The sequence below is a fragment of the Lycium barbarum genome, chromosome 6 (genome assembly GCF_019175385.1).
Source record: "Lycium barbarum isolate Lr01 chromosome 6, ASM1917538v2, whole genome shotgun sequence".
Taxonomy (NCBI): Eukaryota; Viridiplantae; Streptophyta; class Magnoliopsida; order Solanales; family Solanaceae; genus Lycium; species Lycium barbarum.
In genome coordinates, this window is record NC_083342.1 from 44,262,245 (window position 1) to 44,280,922 (window position 18,678).

Below are 18,678 nucleotides of genomic sequence, written 5' to 3' on the forward strand. Positions count from 1 at the left end.
CTTTAAGGAAGATAATGCGAAGGATGTTTTGAGGGCTACTCCTCCCTAGTCACCAAGTGGTTTACTCATGGAATACCCTAATGACGGCTTAGAAGAGGGGTTTTGTGGACAAGAGGGGTTAAATCCCAAAATAAGTCTTTAAACGCGGGTTCTGGTCCGCAAACATCGCTGCAGCGGACTGATCCTCCGCTACAGCGGTATCGCTATAGCGGTCATTTACCCGCTGCAGCGAGAACATACTTCCCGGGCCCACAACTCTTTAGCTCCTATCTAATTTCAACTAAGATTAAATATTACACTTAAAACTCCCCCGGGGACTAATCTTATGACGATACACTGGGTTTTCATAAACGGGCTGCAGAATGTCCAATAACGACCAGGCAGGTCATTACATCAGATACCAATTAAACAACCGTTCGTCCCCAAACGGCGTCGGGCGAATTAGGGTCACAAGGTTATATTATATGGGACGTTATAATTTTATGCACCTCGTACCACATCGCAAATTTTAATTCCTTAGTCCAGTTCACTTGCCACTGGGTATCAATACCTCAATCACATGGAACACGCATCACTAGAACGACCGTACTAACGAGGGGACGAGGATCCAGACTTGAAAATCTAAGTCTGTAAAATCAGAACAACCGGGGGACCAAGGACTCATACGTGATTAAATTCCCAATGGCTGAAATGGGCAAGACCACGAGCCGTTGTCGCGATTCGGAAACTGAAATAACACACGGTCCGCTGCAGCGGTAGCATTCCCTACTATATTGGTACCGCTGCAGCGGAAATACTCCGGCAGAATTAAAACGAAGAAGTGTGATATTTCACCTCCCCACTTCATACCTCTCCCTTACCCGAAAGGCTCTCCACTCCCAACGATATTTCTCCCCCCAATCTCTCCCCTAGATTCCTAATATTCCCCCTCTTCCCTTTTTAAACTCCCCACACTCTTCATTCAACTCCCACACTTTCAAACACAAATAAAAAAGGAAAATGTCTGGGTGAAAATATTCAGGGTCAGATTTTTGGAGCAAAATCTTGCAATCTTTTGCCAACTTAAGGTATGTACTCTCCTGTACTTCTCTATGAGGCTGTTAGACTCCCTTATTTCAAAATTTCCCATGCTTAAGTTGCTGGGTAGTGTTGGGATTTTGGGACAAAGGTCTTTGATTCCTTATGGAAGAGAGATTTCAAATTATGGCATGTTATTTTGACGTTCAGAAAATCTTAGCATCACTGATAACTTAAGATCTGCTTGAAAATAGGGGTGAAAACTTGTTGGGGTAGTGGGTGCATTTGGTAGAAGTATTTATTTGATAATTCTTGAATTTGTGAGCTATTTGTTGTTTAAAGGTTTTTTCATGGGGTATAAATGACATGCATGCTAACATATTACACGATCTATGTCGAAATATGAAGAAGTTTGGTCAAAATTTTGGGTCACCATTTTTGATGAACAGGGGTTTTTCTCGTTGGGGAAGACGGGTCCCCTGCAGTGGGTTCTTCTTTGCTGGCGCGGCCCCGCTGCAGTGGTTATACTACCATTGTAGCAAAGGCTGCTCGGGCAAAATCTAGTTTCTGGCAGTTCTGTCACCTAGGTTGAGTTTTGTTGGTTTTCCTTGGCTACACATGCCCTAAGGCTAACTAAACTTGGTGTAACATTGAACTAACACAGTTTCCTTTTATAGGTACACAGTCTTATTATGTCATAGCTGATCAACAACCAGCAGCTCCCACTTATGCCAGGTTCGCCAGCATTCAGTGCCAAAGGTGCTACATAGAGCAACAAAGCAAGAGGTTACTGCATGAGAGGGGCTTTATTATGGATAGGTGGATGAGATTTCCCAGAACACTACAACAATTTACAAGAGATTGGGTGAGCAGGTTGGTCCAGGACTCCAGCAATTGCAACGCCAACTAGGTCAGGGAATTTTATGCCATACTCCCCACTGTTGATTGGACCTCTCCAGAGCCGGAGATCATAATTCAGGGCGTCCCGATGAAAGTCAGGGCGGAGGTCATTAATGAGATTTGTAGGCTGCCCAATCCTCCCGAGGATGAGATTCTTGCTAGGGGCCACAATGGTAATGGCCCTTGGTTGGTGAGTATGCCGGTAAAGGTGAACATAAGGCGTAAGGTCACTTGGGTTGTTAGCCGGACCGAGATCAAGAGTACCTACGTCACCGCCGATGCTCAAAGATGGCTGAACCTAGTTTCCTGGAGGGTTGTTTCTTCGAGTAACACTATTGATGTCACCTACCCCCGGGCCCTTGTGATTGCTTGCATAGTGGATAGTGTTTCTTTAAATGTGGGTAAGCAGGTGATCGAGCAGTGGAGGAGTTTCATGGTCAAGGCTGGCCCCAATCTGATGTTTTTTTAAGCAAAACCACCAGAAAGGTGGAACTTTATTGATAAACAAAATATGTACAAATATTCCAAAAGTGATTGATTAAATACCAAAAACAAAAACAGAAATGAAAATGAACAAGTGGAAAATGAAAATATAGATTTTGTGTCACACCCTAATTCCGCTAGGGTGTGATGGGCACCCGACCCTTACCTAGGGCCGAGCGAACCCTTAGACTCTTGCTGTACATAAAATCACGTCAAACTTTTCAAATCAAATGAGATGAAATACATCGTAAATTTATTTTCAGAAATATTCTTCCACGTAGCTTCCAAGCATAACAAATCTATAATCATACAAAATTCAGTACATAACACAGACCGACATTTCGGCTGACGGAGCCGCTTACAGACTGACAACCAATACCCACGACACTGTCTGCAAAGTCTCTAACGTATTCCAGAAAGCATAACATACCAACTTTGACTCGGCAGCACTCCGGGAACAAATGGAGCTTGCCATCTGCACTGGAACATCTTCTATACTGTCTTCAACTCACCTGGGAGTACCTGCGCGGCATGAAACGCAGCCCCCGAAGAAAGGGGGTCAGTACGAAATATGTACTGAGTATGCAAAGAATAAAGTACAGAAAACGAAGTCATAACCGAAGTAAAATGTACAGAAGGTGAGCACAATAACCAGAATACCAAAGTGTTGCATTTGACGTACAAATCATACATAGGAGGTTCCGGAAGACAAATACGGCAATCAAAATGCCAACATGCTTGCTTTCCTTTGAAAAACATTTCCGTCTCATACACACAGAAAACCAGACACACAATTACCGCGACCAAAAGTCCAGCGGTCACTATCACATAGTGCGGCATACCGCGGTCAGGAGTCTAGCGGCCAATGTCGCACACACCGCGGTCAAGAATCCAGCGGTCAACATCACAAATGCGGCATACCGCGGTCAAGAATCCAGCGGCCAATGTTGCACACACCGCGGTCAAGAATCCAGCGGTCAATAACCAAATTTATTACTTTCCAAACATAAATCACATATGTCAGAATCAGGCATTACACATACATACAACGTGCCCCGGCCCTCGGTGAGGGACTCGGTGATTAGATTCATGTATGCCAAAATCGTATATCATAAAAATACAGAAGGCAAGTAGCTTATCCAGAATATCAAAATACTTACTTTTATATCATACAAGAATAGCTCAAGTGAGACAAGCGAAGGAAGTTTCGGAACTTGTGGGCCCACCTCGGGTCAAGTCGAGGTGGCGGATATAAATTACAAACAGTGGAATCTATGGAGTCATCCAAGAAAGTTTCAAAGCAATTCGAATACGCTTGTGGAAGTTATGGATGTTTAGACACTTTTCCAACAAAACATAAGAATTATAGTTCAATTACATTGAACGAATAGTATTCAAAATCAAACTCGGGTTTCGATGGACAGAATTGTTCCCGAGGCTCAAGTCTTGACCTAGTATACATAGGACATGCCAAAAGAAGGAAGGATAAAGCCTTACATACCTTTTCCGCTTCTTACGCTACTCCAAATTCAAGTCCCAAACTCTCCAAAATCTACAAATGGTCACATTTACCAAATATTAATTAGAGCTTTTAGGAATTCAATCTTGAATTAACATTTGTCTACAGAAATTTCGGCAGCATTTCCCCTGTAAATGCGCTATCCCCGAGAATTCAACTTGGCCAAAAGTACAACAACAAACCCGAGAATGGAACTCGGCCAAATTTACCAACAACATTACCAACAATGATACTAACAAATTCAACGATCAATCCCAAAATATATTCTAACATTAAAAACTCTTGTCACACAAGTCAACAGCATTCCATTTGTATTCAATTTAATCGCATATAATCAAGCCAATACCAATGATTCCACATTCAAGTATAAATCCGAAATCATTCTAACATGATTCAAGAGTACTTCAAACAATTCACATAATATTCCAAATAGCCCGACCAACATACCACTTCACCCGAAACCGTCCAAATTCAACAAGAACAATAACAACACATTTCCTTCTTTCAAATTCATGAACTACACCAACCATTCACATGCTAACAACATTATTTTCCAAAAATACAAGAAATTGTGTTAAAATCACATTAGCTTCTAAAACAGCCCACAACGATTACAACTTCCACTTGAACCATTAAACCTTCATTTTTACCATATAATCCACAACAACAACAACCAAAATGTCACATAAAACTCATTCACCATGTTCTACAAAAACAGCCCCTACACGGCTCAAACAAAGCTTCAACATTAACCCACACAATTTTTGCATTCAATTCCACATCCACCAATTCATACCAAGATTAATCATTTCCAAAACATGGAAAAAGGGAATGAAATCTTACCTTAGAAGCAAAACTCTTAAAGGAAGCATGTGACCTCTTCAAGTGCAGCCATGGCCGTGAGTTGCCATGGCTATTGTGACCTCCATCTTTTTCCTTCAATTTGCCATGAAACCCCTCAATTTAATTATGTAGAAAGGAAGGGAGAGGGGCTGAATTTTTCTGGAAATTTCTGGAACCTTTTTTTGCTGAAAAATGAAGTTTTTTGTCCCTTTAAAGAAAAGGCCAAAGTCGGTTTACTGTAGCTACAGTACTGTAGCGGTACTGCTGAAATGCTGTTTCTGCGTCGACAGTTCAGTTTGTAACGTCTATAATTCTCTACTCCGATGTGCTATCAATGAATGGTTTGTTGCATCACAAACTAGACTCGATGAAATTCAGTTTAGGCTTTTAAAACACCTTAAAACTCCACATATACTATGAGATATGCGCCTCCAGAGTTGACTAAAATTTCGTCCAGCATTCTTTTTCAAATTTTCGTCGCACTTATTTTCTTCAATTTGCTCGATCTATAAATATTCCGAAGCTCTCCATTGCTACGGTAAGGTGCATGTCATACTTATGCTCTGAAAACGCGGGGTATAACATCCTCCCCCCCTTTAGAACATTCGTCCTCGGATGTTCAACTGGCCTCATGGGGTCTTATAATACTTTGGGAGGGTCCTTTCTTTCTTTCCAAAATTTTCCAAACTACCAAGCGTTAGTACTTTTATTATGATAATTGTTATTGTCCGCAATATCCTTTGTGCACTTAGCTTGTCGGCCTTTCTTGCTTCACATTCCTTGTCATAACCACTATTCTTTTAGGCCCACTTATTGAAATCGATTTTCAGGCTTCACATATTCCTGTTTTGTCCCATGTTACCATACTTTATCCTTTTCACATGCCTACCTCTAAATTTTCATTCAAATAGTCTTGCATCTTTATTGGTAATTTCTCTCGGGGGTTTCACTCACTGAGATTTCCTTACTTTTCACCTTTTTCCGACACTTTGATCTCTTTATCTTCCATCTACACTCTTTCCTTCTTTTCCAAATATCATTACGCTAAGACTTTTCCATTCTTAACCTATAGCGAAAATAATATCAATTTATCTTATAACACTTGCGCCATTCCTTTTTTTTTTTTGTCATTTAAGCTTCGGTACCCTTACTCGATTGTTGTCTTCTTTACCGTGGCGCCGATTTTTTGAACTCACGTGTCCACCGGTACAAGTACATATGAGATTTCGTATGCATTCACATATACATATATACAATTATTATCAACTAGCCCACAAAATACTTCCAGACGTTATTCAAGCCTACCCTAACTCCAAAGTTGCGATGCACTTTTGTCTCTTCACCAGGCTAATCTGCCTAGTCCTGCGCGACCTCTTATTACATGATTTGGGGCCAGTCGAGGTCTTACAGATTCCGAAATGTTCTCGTAACACGTCCTTCCTTGTACATTTACTATTTCACCCTTTTTGATCCTCAATATTCACCTTTCACTTTCATGTATAATTACCTCCCATCCTAGATCCCCAGATTCCCGATGGTAATGATCACACCTTCATCGCCGTTACTTATAAGTACTCAGGTATCAATATGTTCAGATTTCCACTCGCCATCCGTACATAATAATTTACAGCGGGACTAATTGTCGACTTTCTCTGAATCCTTCGACAGACCTGGTTCCTCTTATACCATTCTTTCCTCTCAAAATCTGTACACAGCAAATATCAACAATGTCTCACAGAGCATACGGCTATGTATCACATTCTAGCCATCCGGAACTGCCAATTTCAGATAACAGATCCAATATCAATACTTACTGTAGTGACTTTCCATATCGTCATTTACCTCCTTCCGTCATATGTAAGGCTTACATAAGGGATCTCGTTTCCTATGACTTGGCTCTATCGCACGATCTATGACAGAAAGAAGGTCAACAATCCCTAAATGCCCCGTAGCCTCTTGTTTATAAATGTGGCGCGCTTCACACCATAAACAGGACTCTACCGGACACAACTTTGCAGACAACCCCTAGGACAGACCTGCTCTGATACCACTTTGTCACACCCTAATTCCGCTAGGGTGTGATGGGCACCCGACCCTTACCTAGGGCCGAGCGAACCCTCAGACTCTTGCTGCACATAAAATCACGTCAAACTTTTCAAATCAAATGAGATGAAATACATCGTAATTTTTTTTTCAGAAATATTCTTCCACGTAGCTTCCAAGCATAACAAATCTATAATCATACAAAATTCAGTACATAACACAGACCGACATTTCGGCTGACGGAGCCGCTTACAGACTGACAACCAATACCCACGACGCTGTCTGCAAAGTCTCTAACGTAATCCAGAAAGCATAACATACCAACTTTAACTCGGCAGCACTCCGGGAACAAATGGAGCTTTCCATCTGCACTGGAACATCTTCTATACTGTCTTCAACTCACCTGGGAGTACCTGCATGGCATGAAACGCAGCCCTCGAAGAAAGGGGGTCAGTACGAAATATGTACTGAGTATGCAAAGCATAAAGTACAGAAAACGAAGTCATAACCGAAGTAAAATGTACAGAAGGTGAGCACAATAACCAGAATACCAAAGTGTTGCATTTGACGTACAAATCATACATAGGAGGTTCCGGAAGACAAATACGGCAATCAAAATGCCAACATGCTTGCTTTCCTTTGAAAAACATTTCCGTCTCATACACACAGAAAACCAGACACACAATTACCGCGACCAAAAGTCCAGCGGTCACTATCACATAGTGCGGCATACCGCGGTCAGGAGTCTAGCGGTCAATGTCGCACACACCGCGGTCAAGAATCCAGCGGTCAACATCACAAATGCGGCATACCGCAGTCAAGAATCCAGCGGCCAATGTCGCACACACCGCGGTCAAGAATCCAGCGGTCAATAACCAAATTTATTACTTTCCAAACATGAATCACATATGTCAGAATCAGGCATTACACATACATACAACGTGCCCCGGCCCTCTGTGAGGGACTCGGTGATTAGATTCATGTATGCCAAAATCGTATATCAGAAAAATACAGAAGGCAAGTAGCTTATCCAGAATATCAAAATACTTACTTTTATATCATACAAGAATAGCTCAAGTGAGACAAGCGAAGGAAGTTTCGGAACTTGTGGGCCCACCTCGGGTCAAGTCGAGGTGGCGGATATAAATTACAAACAGTGGACTCTATGGAGTCATCCAAGAAAGTTTCAAAGCAATTCGAATACGCTTGTGGAAGTTATGGATGTTTAGACACTTTTCCAAAAAAACATAAGAATTATAGTTCAATTACATTGAACGAATAGTATTCAAAATCAAACTCGGGTTTCGATGGACAGAATTGTTCCCGAGGCTCAAGTCTTGACCTAGTATACATAGGACATGCCAAAAGAAGGAAGGATAAAGCCTTACATACCTTTTCCGCTTCTTACGCTACTCCAAATTCAAGTCCCAAACTCTCCAAAATCTACAAATGGTCACATTTACCAAATATTAATTAGAGCTTTTAGGAATTCAATCTTGAATTAACATTTGTCTACAGAAATTTCGGCAGCATTTCCCCTGTAAATGCGCCATCCCCGAGAATTCAACTCGGCCAAAAGTACAACAACAAACCCGAGAATGGAACTCGGCCAAATTTACCAACAACATTACCAACAATGATACTAACAAATTCAACGATCAATCCCAAAATATATTCTAACATTAACAACTCTTGTCACACAAGTCAACAGCATTCCATTTGTATTCAATTTAATCGCATATAATCAAGCCAATACCAATGATTCCACATTCAAGTATAAATCTGAAATCATTCTAACATGATTCAAGAGTACTTCAAACAATTCACATAATATTCCAAATAACCCGACCAACATACCACTTCACCCGAAACCGTCCAAATTCAACAAGAACAATAACAACACATTTCCTTCTTTCAAATTCATGAACTACACCAACCATTCACATGCTAACAACATTATTTTCCAAAAATACAAGAAATTGTGTTAAAATCACATTAGCTTCTAAAACAGCCCACAACGATTACAACTTCCACTTGAACCATTAAACCTTCATTTTTACCATAGAATCCACAACAACAACAACCAAAATGTCACATAAAACTCATTCACCATGTTCTACAAAAACAGCCCCTACACGGCTCAAACAAAGCTTCAACATTAACCCACACAATTTTTGCATTCAATTCCACATCCACCAATTCATACCAAGATTAATCATTTCCAAAACATGGAAAAAGGGAATGAAATCTTACCTTAGAAGCAAAACTCTTAAAGGAAGCATGTGACCTCTTCAAGTGCAGCCATGGCCGTGAGTTGCCATGGCTATTGTGACCTCCATCTTTTTCCTTCAATTTGCCATGAAATCCCTTAATTTAATTATGTAGAAAGGAAGGGAGAGGGGCTGAATTTTTCTGGAAATTTCTGGAACCTTTTTTTGCTGAAAAATGAAGTTTTTTGTCCCTTTAAAGAAAAGGCCAAAGTCGGTTACTGTAGCTATAGTACTGTAGCGGTACTGGTGAAATGCTGTTTCTGCGTCGACAGTTCAGTTTGTAACGTCTATAATTCTCTACTCCGATGTCCTATCAATGAATGGTTTGTTGCATCACAAACTAGACTCGATGAACTTCATTTTAGGCTTTTAAAACACCTTAAAACTCCACATATACTATGAGATATGCGCCTCCAGAGTTGACTAAAAGTTCGCCCAGCATTTTTTTTTCAGATTTTCGTCGCACTTATTTTCTTCAATTTGCTCGATCTCTAAATATTCCGAAGCTCTCCATTGCTACGGTAAGGTGCATGTCATACTCATGCTCTGAAAACGCGGGGTATAACATTTTGGTTTTATGACAGACTAGCAACAACTATTAATCCAAGGGCCTTGACTTGAAAACATCTATCACACCTCCAAAGTCTCACAGGTGGCATGTTTCAAATCAGTTGAATCATTCTTCAGGTCACTTAAATATAATTATGATCCTCTGAACAAACCATCATCTGTATGGAAGCAAACCACTTTAAAATATTGTACCATTGTCCAAAGAGTATGAATCCTAGCCTAGACATATGTAGCCTATAGCTACTGCAACTGTCCATGCTATTCCATGCAGCATTTGAGTATGATTCTTGTACATTTCATGCTTATTAGCCTGGTTATCTTTCTAAATCTGTACTATTCTTTCAATATTCCTGTCCCTAGCTTAATCCTTTGCATGAAACCAGGTCTGTATGATACTTGATGCTTGGTTAGTACAGTCTGCTATCTTGACCATGAGCATCACACCATTTATACTAAGGGATGAGCATGCTTAGCACACTGATACCACCCTAATACGGATGTTGCAATTACTCACAATCAGTTGGCAAACTGTACTGAGTAATAGTTGCAATTCTGATGTCAATCTGGTGCTTTATCTTGAATGGTTCTTGTTCTCAAGTTTGGAATTCCTCTCTTCTCCATATTTAGAATCCTCTTAGCTTGACTTGACCCCAATCTGATGTTCCCCTCCTTTATTACTTTTTTGTGCCGGCGGGTAAATATGTCTGCAGAGCCTACGGACCGAAGGGTTGAGTGCGATGTTGAATTCGACCTGTTAAGGGTGAAGGGTTTACGGACTCGCAATAAGAAGAGGAAGATAGACTCGGATGACAAGAAGAATGAAGGTCAGGAGGGAGGAGGAGATAACGCTGGCCCTTCGCAGACCTCAGGCCCCTTGGAGAAAATGGCGGCCATGAGAGGTAAGATATTAGGGTTTTCATGACCTTCCATTGAGGTTGGTTAGTCTAGTGCCACTGCTGGGGCTGATGTCGATGCTGGATATTTCACCCTTGACAAGGTGAAGGGGTACATGGAGACGCAAACTAAGATAAAGGAGTTCGTGGACACCTTACAAGATGTGTATGGTTCTTTGGCCCAGGCCTATGTGGAGCTCCAGGAGGATTTGGACATGGAGAAGAAGAAGAGGCGAGCCCGAACAAGTTGTTCGCGAAGATGTGGAAGGGCATCAAGGGTATTCTGAAAAACTTGAACCCAAAGGGAAAGCTGCCCAAGGTGACCAAGCATGATGCCCAGTAGTTCTCCTTCCTGAGTGAGTCTTGGCTCGGCAGTGATGACTCCAGTTGTTCTAGTACCGGAGGTGATGGGGCGACGTACCGAGGAGTGGCCTAGTGTTCCCCCCTCCCCCCACCATTCAACATGATTTCCCTGATTTTGTTTTAAGACAATGGTTTTAGTTGTTTTGGTTGGATATTTTAGATAATTTCTTTTATTTTTCTACATTGGTTTTAGGATAACGATGTTTGGTACTGAATGGCCCTTTCCCTCGTTGGGCTATGTGCCTCTAAAAATTTGTTCTGTTAGGAATTTCTGGTTTTTCTTTGAGTTTGGATGAATTGCACTGGTTGAGAAATTTTGAGACAGGGAATCTGGTCACGGGAATTTTCTGACTGCTGCAGCGGTGTGATTTTCGCTATAGCAGATCCGTTGTGGTGAGGAAGGCTTCACGTCTACGAGGAATCTGAAAACATTAAGGTCTGCTGTAGCATGCTAAGTCCCGCTACGGTGAACCCGCCATGGCGGTGAGTACACTATTGCGGCGAAGGTTCTGGGCCAGTGAGCGATTTTCTACTATCCAATAGGATGGTTTAACAAAGGGAACTCCTTGTATATAAACATAACACACACACAACATTCACAAATCAAGGATAGGACAGCACCACTAGATACCAATTGGAATCGGCGAGATCCCAATTCGAATCAACTTAGGGGTGAAACTGACTGAGGTAGCATGATGAAAAAGAAAGAAAGGAAGTTTCCTGGATGACCCATAGCCTCTCGTGGATGGGTACGGACGTCATCATACCACTCTACGAGACTCTACTAAACATTGCTCTTGTACTCGTGAGACTAGTAACCTAGGCTCTGATACCAACTGTCACGACCCAAATTACAGATCGTGCAGGCACCTACCTTATTTACATCTGATAGGCGAACCCTCACCAATAACCCCTTTCGTAAAGCTGTTTTGAAAACAAATGCACCGAAAAATAGTAAATAAAATAAACCTTACGAAAACATTTTTTAATTAGTTAGAACAATTCAGCTTTCCGAAGGATCTAGTCTAGGCCGGTACAAGAGCTTCTAAATAACAATGAGATAACAAAATAAAAAGAAACAACTTCCGCCGTTGGAATGAGATGTACAGAAGCTGTTGGAAGACATCCGCCACTACAACTAAGTGAAACCTTCATAGCAATAACTCAAAACACACCTACACCCGAAAAGGATGTAGCAAGAATAGTATCAGTATACCACATGTACTGGTAAGCATCATAGGTCGACTAAGATTAGTTCACTCAACACGATATAAAATCAAACAGAATAGACAGATGAGTACAGTCGTAACACCTTTTTATATCCTACTCATAATTAAACCGTTTTGACTTATCATGCTCATAACTAATTACCATGTCAAGCAACATTAGGAAGTAAAAACCAACAGTCAACAATTATCCACTTCAAGAAGGACTCCTAAGCCAATTAAACCACATCAATTTGTACAGAACAGAACTCAACCTCCCCACCAACCGCCACTCAGTGGGACCACTAATTCTTACCATATTCCCCTTACTTTAACATACTCGAAATTTAACGATTAGACTCATTCAAATACCTAACCCACAATGGAAACCAGAATCAAACCACTTATTAAGTATCAAGTAAGAATTGTAAATCAATGGGTCAATGATAGCAAATTCATATAATTCCCAAACACTTAGCCATGGTAACAGGGTTAACTCAACCTACCTTCCTTTATTTAGCAACAGATGCTGAGGTTAATTGTAAACGCCTCATTTTAAAAACCCTGAGGAAATCAATTGTAACTTACCAGAATGAACCATAACTATATGCCATCCAATTAGGATCGGCCCTGCCAACGACACAAAATGTGAGCACACAAGTATAATGCAATCAATGCTAGTATCGTATCCGTACACACATGCTAAATGGTAATGTTTGACCCATTAATACCTGCAGGGGACCCATGGTGTCCATGTACCAGTCGTTCCGGAAGTAACCTCGGATCACGAGTCCATAACTAGGCCACATCCTCACCCCTGTCAAATGTGCCTTTTCATATTTATATTATCTTTCTCATCACAATGTCTTTCCATTCCACAGTCAATAAGGAATGTGAACAATAAAAAATCAATATCAATGAACATAAGTCACCATGCCACAAGTCATATCAAGACTCACAAATCAATTTATCAATATCCGAATACAAGTCACCCTATCACGAGTCACAACAAGACTTAAGAATTCCCCTTCCTAGCATTGGGGATACTCTATGCAGATGTATACAGTAAGAATACACGTCATCATGCCACAACCATACCTAGACTCAAACTCGACTCATCAATAATACGAATAAGGAATCACTCAAAAATCCACAAGCGAGTAAATACTGACGATTCCTGCATGCTCAGTACATAGCATAATGACAAAATGAATACTTGATAGGGACACCTATAATTTAGGTTTAGGTCGCCGCTACCCATGGTACAAAAAGACTCTATTATAGCTGACTTGGTAATTGCATATACCCACCCTCTAACTGGATTAATAACAAACAATAACTACTATTTTGCTTTCTTTTTCGGCATATCAACTACGCATCTTGCTTCGCTTATTTACGTAATGGCACGGTGCCCACAGAAATCAGCATTCATCTTACCCTACACACTATCCATTCAAACTTCATGTCCAAAGACCTAATCATGCCTTTTCCGGTCAATTCTATAACATATATACGATTTACCAATGAAAATATAACTCAAGTAAACCATAACCTACCTCGTTGCCGAGCAGCTTTCACGAGCGTTCAAGGAATATCCACCATCCCTGTTACACCTCGTAAGAGTCTGTGTTATTTTAATTAAGACAAGAAAGAATGAGTTAAGAAAGTTCAAGGAAAGTTAATCGAGTTAGTAAGAATATTGTTATATATATGGTTGCCTTAAGTATCCTGAGGTGACATCGTAACCTAAAGGATTTGAAATCGCGTTATGAGCGTATATGAGGTAATGTGAGTGCCCTTTTAAAGTATTTGAGATTATTAGTAATGATATAGAAGATGGATAAAAGATATGAATATATTTTTGCGATTGGAGTTTCGTCGAAGCTTCGTAAGTTCTCCAGTTACGTTTAAAGTTATGGTGATTCTCCGGACCCTTCGAGATGTGTATGGATTGTTATGTATGTATATGGGTATGTATATGTATGTATAAGAGGTTACATGAGAGTTGGAAGAGTATTAGAAGATAAACGAATCTAAACAAAATGAATCGGAACAACTTCAGTAAAATCTCGGACCAGCTTTTTATCCCATATTGTTGGGGGCATATCTCTTACTATATGAGGATTTTTAAGGTGTTTTAAAAGCCTAAAATGAAGTTCATCGAGTCTAGTTTCCAACGCAACAAACCGCTCGTCAAAATAATATTTGGATAAGGAAATATGGACGATACAATTTGGGCTGGCAGGGCAGCAAGTTTGGACCCGACCCAAACACTAATGTTTCGGCCCATGAGGCCCATTAACGTTAATATATATGGCAAATTCACTTGAGGGCTGATCATTTTCAGCTAATATCCTCCAAAAACATTAGAGAGAGAGAGAGAGAGAGAGAGAGAGAGATCCTAGGCTAAGGAAGCCATTTTGATCAAATCCCGAAGCTCATGAAGAGAAAAACGTTGTACGTTGCGTTGCCTTCAATTTGAGATAAATATTGGTCTTGGGGGATGCAATTTTCGTGGTGGAGCTTCTGATAAGGTTTTTATAAAATTCCTTTAATGTTATTAAAGTGTTTATTTAGAGTTTTAATGAATTAGAACGGAGAAAACAACATTATAAACTCGTTTGTTGTTTTGTTGAAATTTATGGGTGAGGGGCTGTTTTAATTGAAATTGATGGACTGATTTGAATTAATATTTTGGTTGTTGTAATCATGGATATGTGAGGAGAGTGAAGGAATTTAATGGTTAGAGTTGGAGTTAAATTGTTGTGGGTTGTTGTAAGGATTATAGAGATAATAATGTGGTTTTATTGCACATGAGTAGATGATGTGGTGTCGAGTGGCTGCTGTTGTATTTCCCTGAAATTTTCTGAAACTATTGCATGAAATAAGGTATAAGAAGTGCATATGGGCTTCCTGGTGTATTGCAAGTGTTCGTTAGAATTTCGGGCATCGTTATATTACAGTTAGGGGCTGTTTTGATATGTTGTTGTTGTTGTTGAAATAAAAGAATTGAAGATATGGTTGTGTCCATATGTTATTGTTGGTATTTCTGTGTCAACAGGAGAGCAATTGGAAATTCGGATAGACGAGTTTATAGGGGAAATGCTGGCCAAATATTTGTAGACAAGTGATGAGTTAAAGATTAAATACCAAAAGCCTTATAGTTAACAATTGGTAAAAATGACCATTTGTAGGTTTTGGGCGAAACGGAGATTGAGTTTGGACAAGCGTGAGTAGCGCGAAAGGTATGTAAAGCTTATCCTTTCCTTCTTTGGCATGCCCTAGGTCTACTAGGTTGAGATTTCGGCCTCGGGGACCATCCTGCTCATCGTAACCCGAGATTAGTTTTCGTTACTATTCATTCAATAGAATTGAATTATAAAAGGTGCATTTTACTAGAAAAGTGGTTGGACTTCCAAAACGTTTACAAATGTAACCCGATCGTTCTAAAACTTTCCTGGATGACTCCGTAGAGTCTAATGGGCGTGATTCTCGTCCGCCGCCTCGACTTGGCCCGAGGTGGGCCCGCTATCCCCGATGCCTCTCTTATTGTTCTGTTTGTCTTATTCCCGTACGGTAAGTCAAGGGAACTCATGGTTATTGTTCCGACTACTAAACGGGAGATATTTTATCTATCCCGAGACAGATTTTAATGATTATTGACCCAATTGTGGGGACCGAAACCCTGACATGTGATGTACGGCTTTAGCCAATGTACTCTTGTCCGGAGTTCGCAGGTAACTCCTGGTTATTATGCTGTTCACTATATGATAGGTGTTATGACCACCTTCATGAGCATTATAAAATGTTTTTGACATCTAAAGCGTTTTTAAAAATCTTACCCTGAGATTCTGGACAAACTACTTATTTTCTTTATTTTCCGATATACGATTTTGGTATACCTGAGTCCTGTGTGATGCATGATCCTGGCATGTGTGATTATGTTTGGAAAGTGATAATTTGGCATTTTGTCTGGTTATCTTCTGTGTTACCGAGTCCCGGGCCGGTTATGTGAATATGCGCATATGTGATATTGGCCGCTGGACCCTCGACCGCGGCGTGCCCGACATTGACTGCTGGACCCTTGACCGCGTCATGCCGGACGTGTGGCATTGACTGCTGGACCCTTGACCGCGTCATGCCGGACGTGTGGCATTGACTGCTGGACCCTTGACCGCGTCATGCCGGACGTGTGGCATTGACTGCTGGACCCTTGACCGCGTCTGCCGCACTTGTGATTATGCCGACATAGACCGCTGGACCCTTGACCGCGGTATGTCGAACTTGTGATAGAAAACCGCTGGATACTTGACCGCGGTATGTGTGATTGTGACCGCTGGACTTATGGCCGCGGAAATTGTGCGTTGATTCTTCTATGTGTGTGAAACAAAGATGTTTTCCAAAAGAAAGCAAACATTTTGTCATCCCGATTGCCGTGTTGATTTCTCCGGAACTTCTTTTGCCTGTTGTACGCCGGATACGACTCCTTAGTATGCTGGCTATTGTGCTCGATTTCTATATATCGTATTTCAGTTGTGACTTTGCTTTCTGTGTTGTATGCTTTACATACTCAGTACATATTTCGTACTGACCCCCTCTTTTCGGGGGGCTGCGTTTCATGCCGCGCAGGTACTCCCAGGTGAGTTGAAGACAGTATAGAAGATGTTCCAGTGCAGATGGCAAGCTCCATTTGTTCCCGGAGTGCTGCCGAGTCAGAGTTGGTATGTTATGCTTTCTGGATTACGTTAGAGACTTTGCAGACAGCGTCGTGGGTATTGGTTGTCAGTCTGTAAGCGGCTCCGTCAGCCAAAATGTCGGTCTGTGTTATGTATTGAATTTTGTATGATTATTGATTCGTTATGCTTGGAAGCTAGGTGAAAGAATATTTCTGGAAAAAAAAAATTACGATGTATTTCATCTCATTTGATTTGAAAAGTTTGACATGATTTTATGTGCAACAAGAGTCTGAGGGTTCGCTCGGCCGTAGGTAAGGGTCGGGTGCCCATCACACCCTAGCGGAATTAGGGTGTGACAAATTGGTATCAGAGCAGGTCTGTCCTAGGGGTTGTCTGCAAAGCCGTGTCTAGTAGAGTCTTGTTTATCGGTGTGTTGTGCACCACATCGATAAACAGGAGGATACAGGGCATTTAGGGTGTTACCTTTCTTTGGATCTTAGATCGTGCGATAGAGCCAGCCATAAGAAATGAAATTCCTCTTACTAACCTTTGATTTCAGCTGAAGAATGATATCGACAAAAGAAAGTGACCGATGATATTGGAAGCTACACAATACGCTAGTAAGTTATGGTACGAAAGAGGCGTGTCGGGTAAGGTAAGAATATTGGAATTTGATTGAAATGTGAGATTTGAGGATGAAAGAGAAGGTGGATAGAAAAGTACAATAGAACAGATAGTTAAAGGATCAAGTACGTCTTGAGGTGCCATATGTGAGGTAAGTCCCGACACCTTTATACTTTTATTTGAAATTGTTAGCCCTGTGTGGCTATGATACGATGTGATATGATGTGTATATACGTGTGTGTGTTGGCCCTATGAGGCATGGTCGGTATTTCCTGTGTGCAAGTTTTGGGATAGTAAGAAATACAGAGGAACCTCTGCCCAAATCTTTCCAGAAATATGAATAGGAAAATGAGATATAAGTTCTTAGCATGTTTTGAAAGTCGATACCGATAGGGAAAATCTATTATGTTGGATTAAATTCTAAGAGATACCCTCCATGTCATTCGTAAGAAGCATCATCCTTACTTGGGAAATTTTATTTTGGGAAAGCATATATGATCAGCAAATTTCTAGAGATCATTTCAGGAGGGATTGGGGACCCAGGTGAACCTGAGTAAAGGGGCGATAGAAGAGTTGAGTCAAAAATAGAGAAACGACATGAGATAATATGCTTGAAGTGTTATAAGTAGGATTAAGGGAAATTGCGAAATGGTTTAAGTGAGACGGTCAGAACGAGTTAGTTACTAGAAGACAGTGAATTTAAAGAGAACGAGCAAGAAGAACTCGACTTAAGCTTCAAGTATAGATGGATATGGTAAGTTGCAGTCGATTACGGAGGTAGCTAAATCGTGTCTACTATATTTGGAAGATCAATACTAACAGATGTCAGGTGGAGAATGGCATTAGTCTAAGTAAAGAAAGGCACAACATGATAGATGAGTTCAAGTTACAAGTGAATCGTTATAAGATCACCAGAAGCAGTATAATTATGTAGGACTAATTTGACATTCGGGAACGAATGTTCCTAAGGGGGGGAGGATGTTACACCCCGTAAGAGTCTGTGCTATTTTAATTAAGACAAGAAAGAATGAGTTAAGAAAGGTCAAGGAAAGTTAATCGAGTTAGTAAGAATATCGTTATATATATGGTTGCCTTAAGTATCCCGAGGTGACATCGTAACCTAAAGGATTTGAAATCGCGTTATGAGCGTATATGAGGTAATGTGAGTGCCCTTTTAAAGTATTTGAGATTATTAGTAATGATATAGAAGATGGATAAAAGATATGAATATATTTTTGCGATTGGAGTTTCGTCGAAGCTTCGTAAGTTCTC

At 40.7% G+C, this 18,678-nt stretch overlaps 2 long non-coding RNA genes across 2 annotated transcripts; both read right to left on the reverse strand.

Annotated features, from left to right (window-relative positions):
* Positions 1 to 2,839: 2,839 nt before the first annotated feature.
* On the reverse strand, positions 2,840 to 4,926 carry LOC132599694 (uncharacterized). Its single transcript, XR_009566945.1, has 3 exons — positions 4,763 to 4,926; positions 3,902 to 3,952; positions 2,840 to 2,922 (listed from the first exon to the last, which is right to left on the reverse strand). It is a non-coding gene; the product is annotated as an uncharacterized LOC132599694 (long non-coding RNA).
* A 1,887-nt stretch (positions 4,927 to 6,813) lies between these two features.
* Positions 6,814 to 9,222, reverse strand: LOC132599695 (uncharacterized). The gene is made up of 3 exons (XR_009566946.1): positions 9,059 to 9,222; positions 8,198 to 8,248; positions 6,814 to 7,218 (listed from the first exon to the last, which is right to left on the reverse strand). It is a non-coding gene; the product is annotated as an uncharacterized LOC132599695 (long non-coding RNA).
* Between the last annotated feature and the right edge of the window lie 9,456 nt (positions 9,223 to 18,678).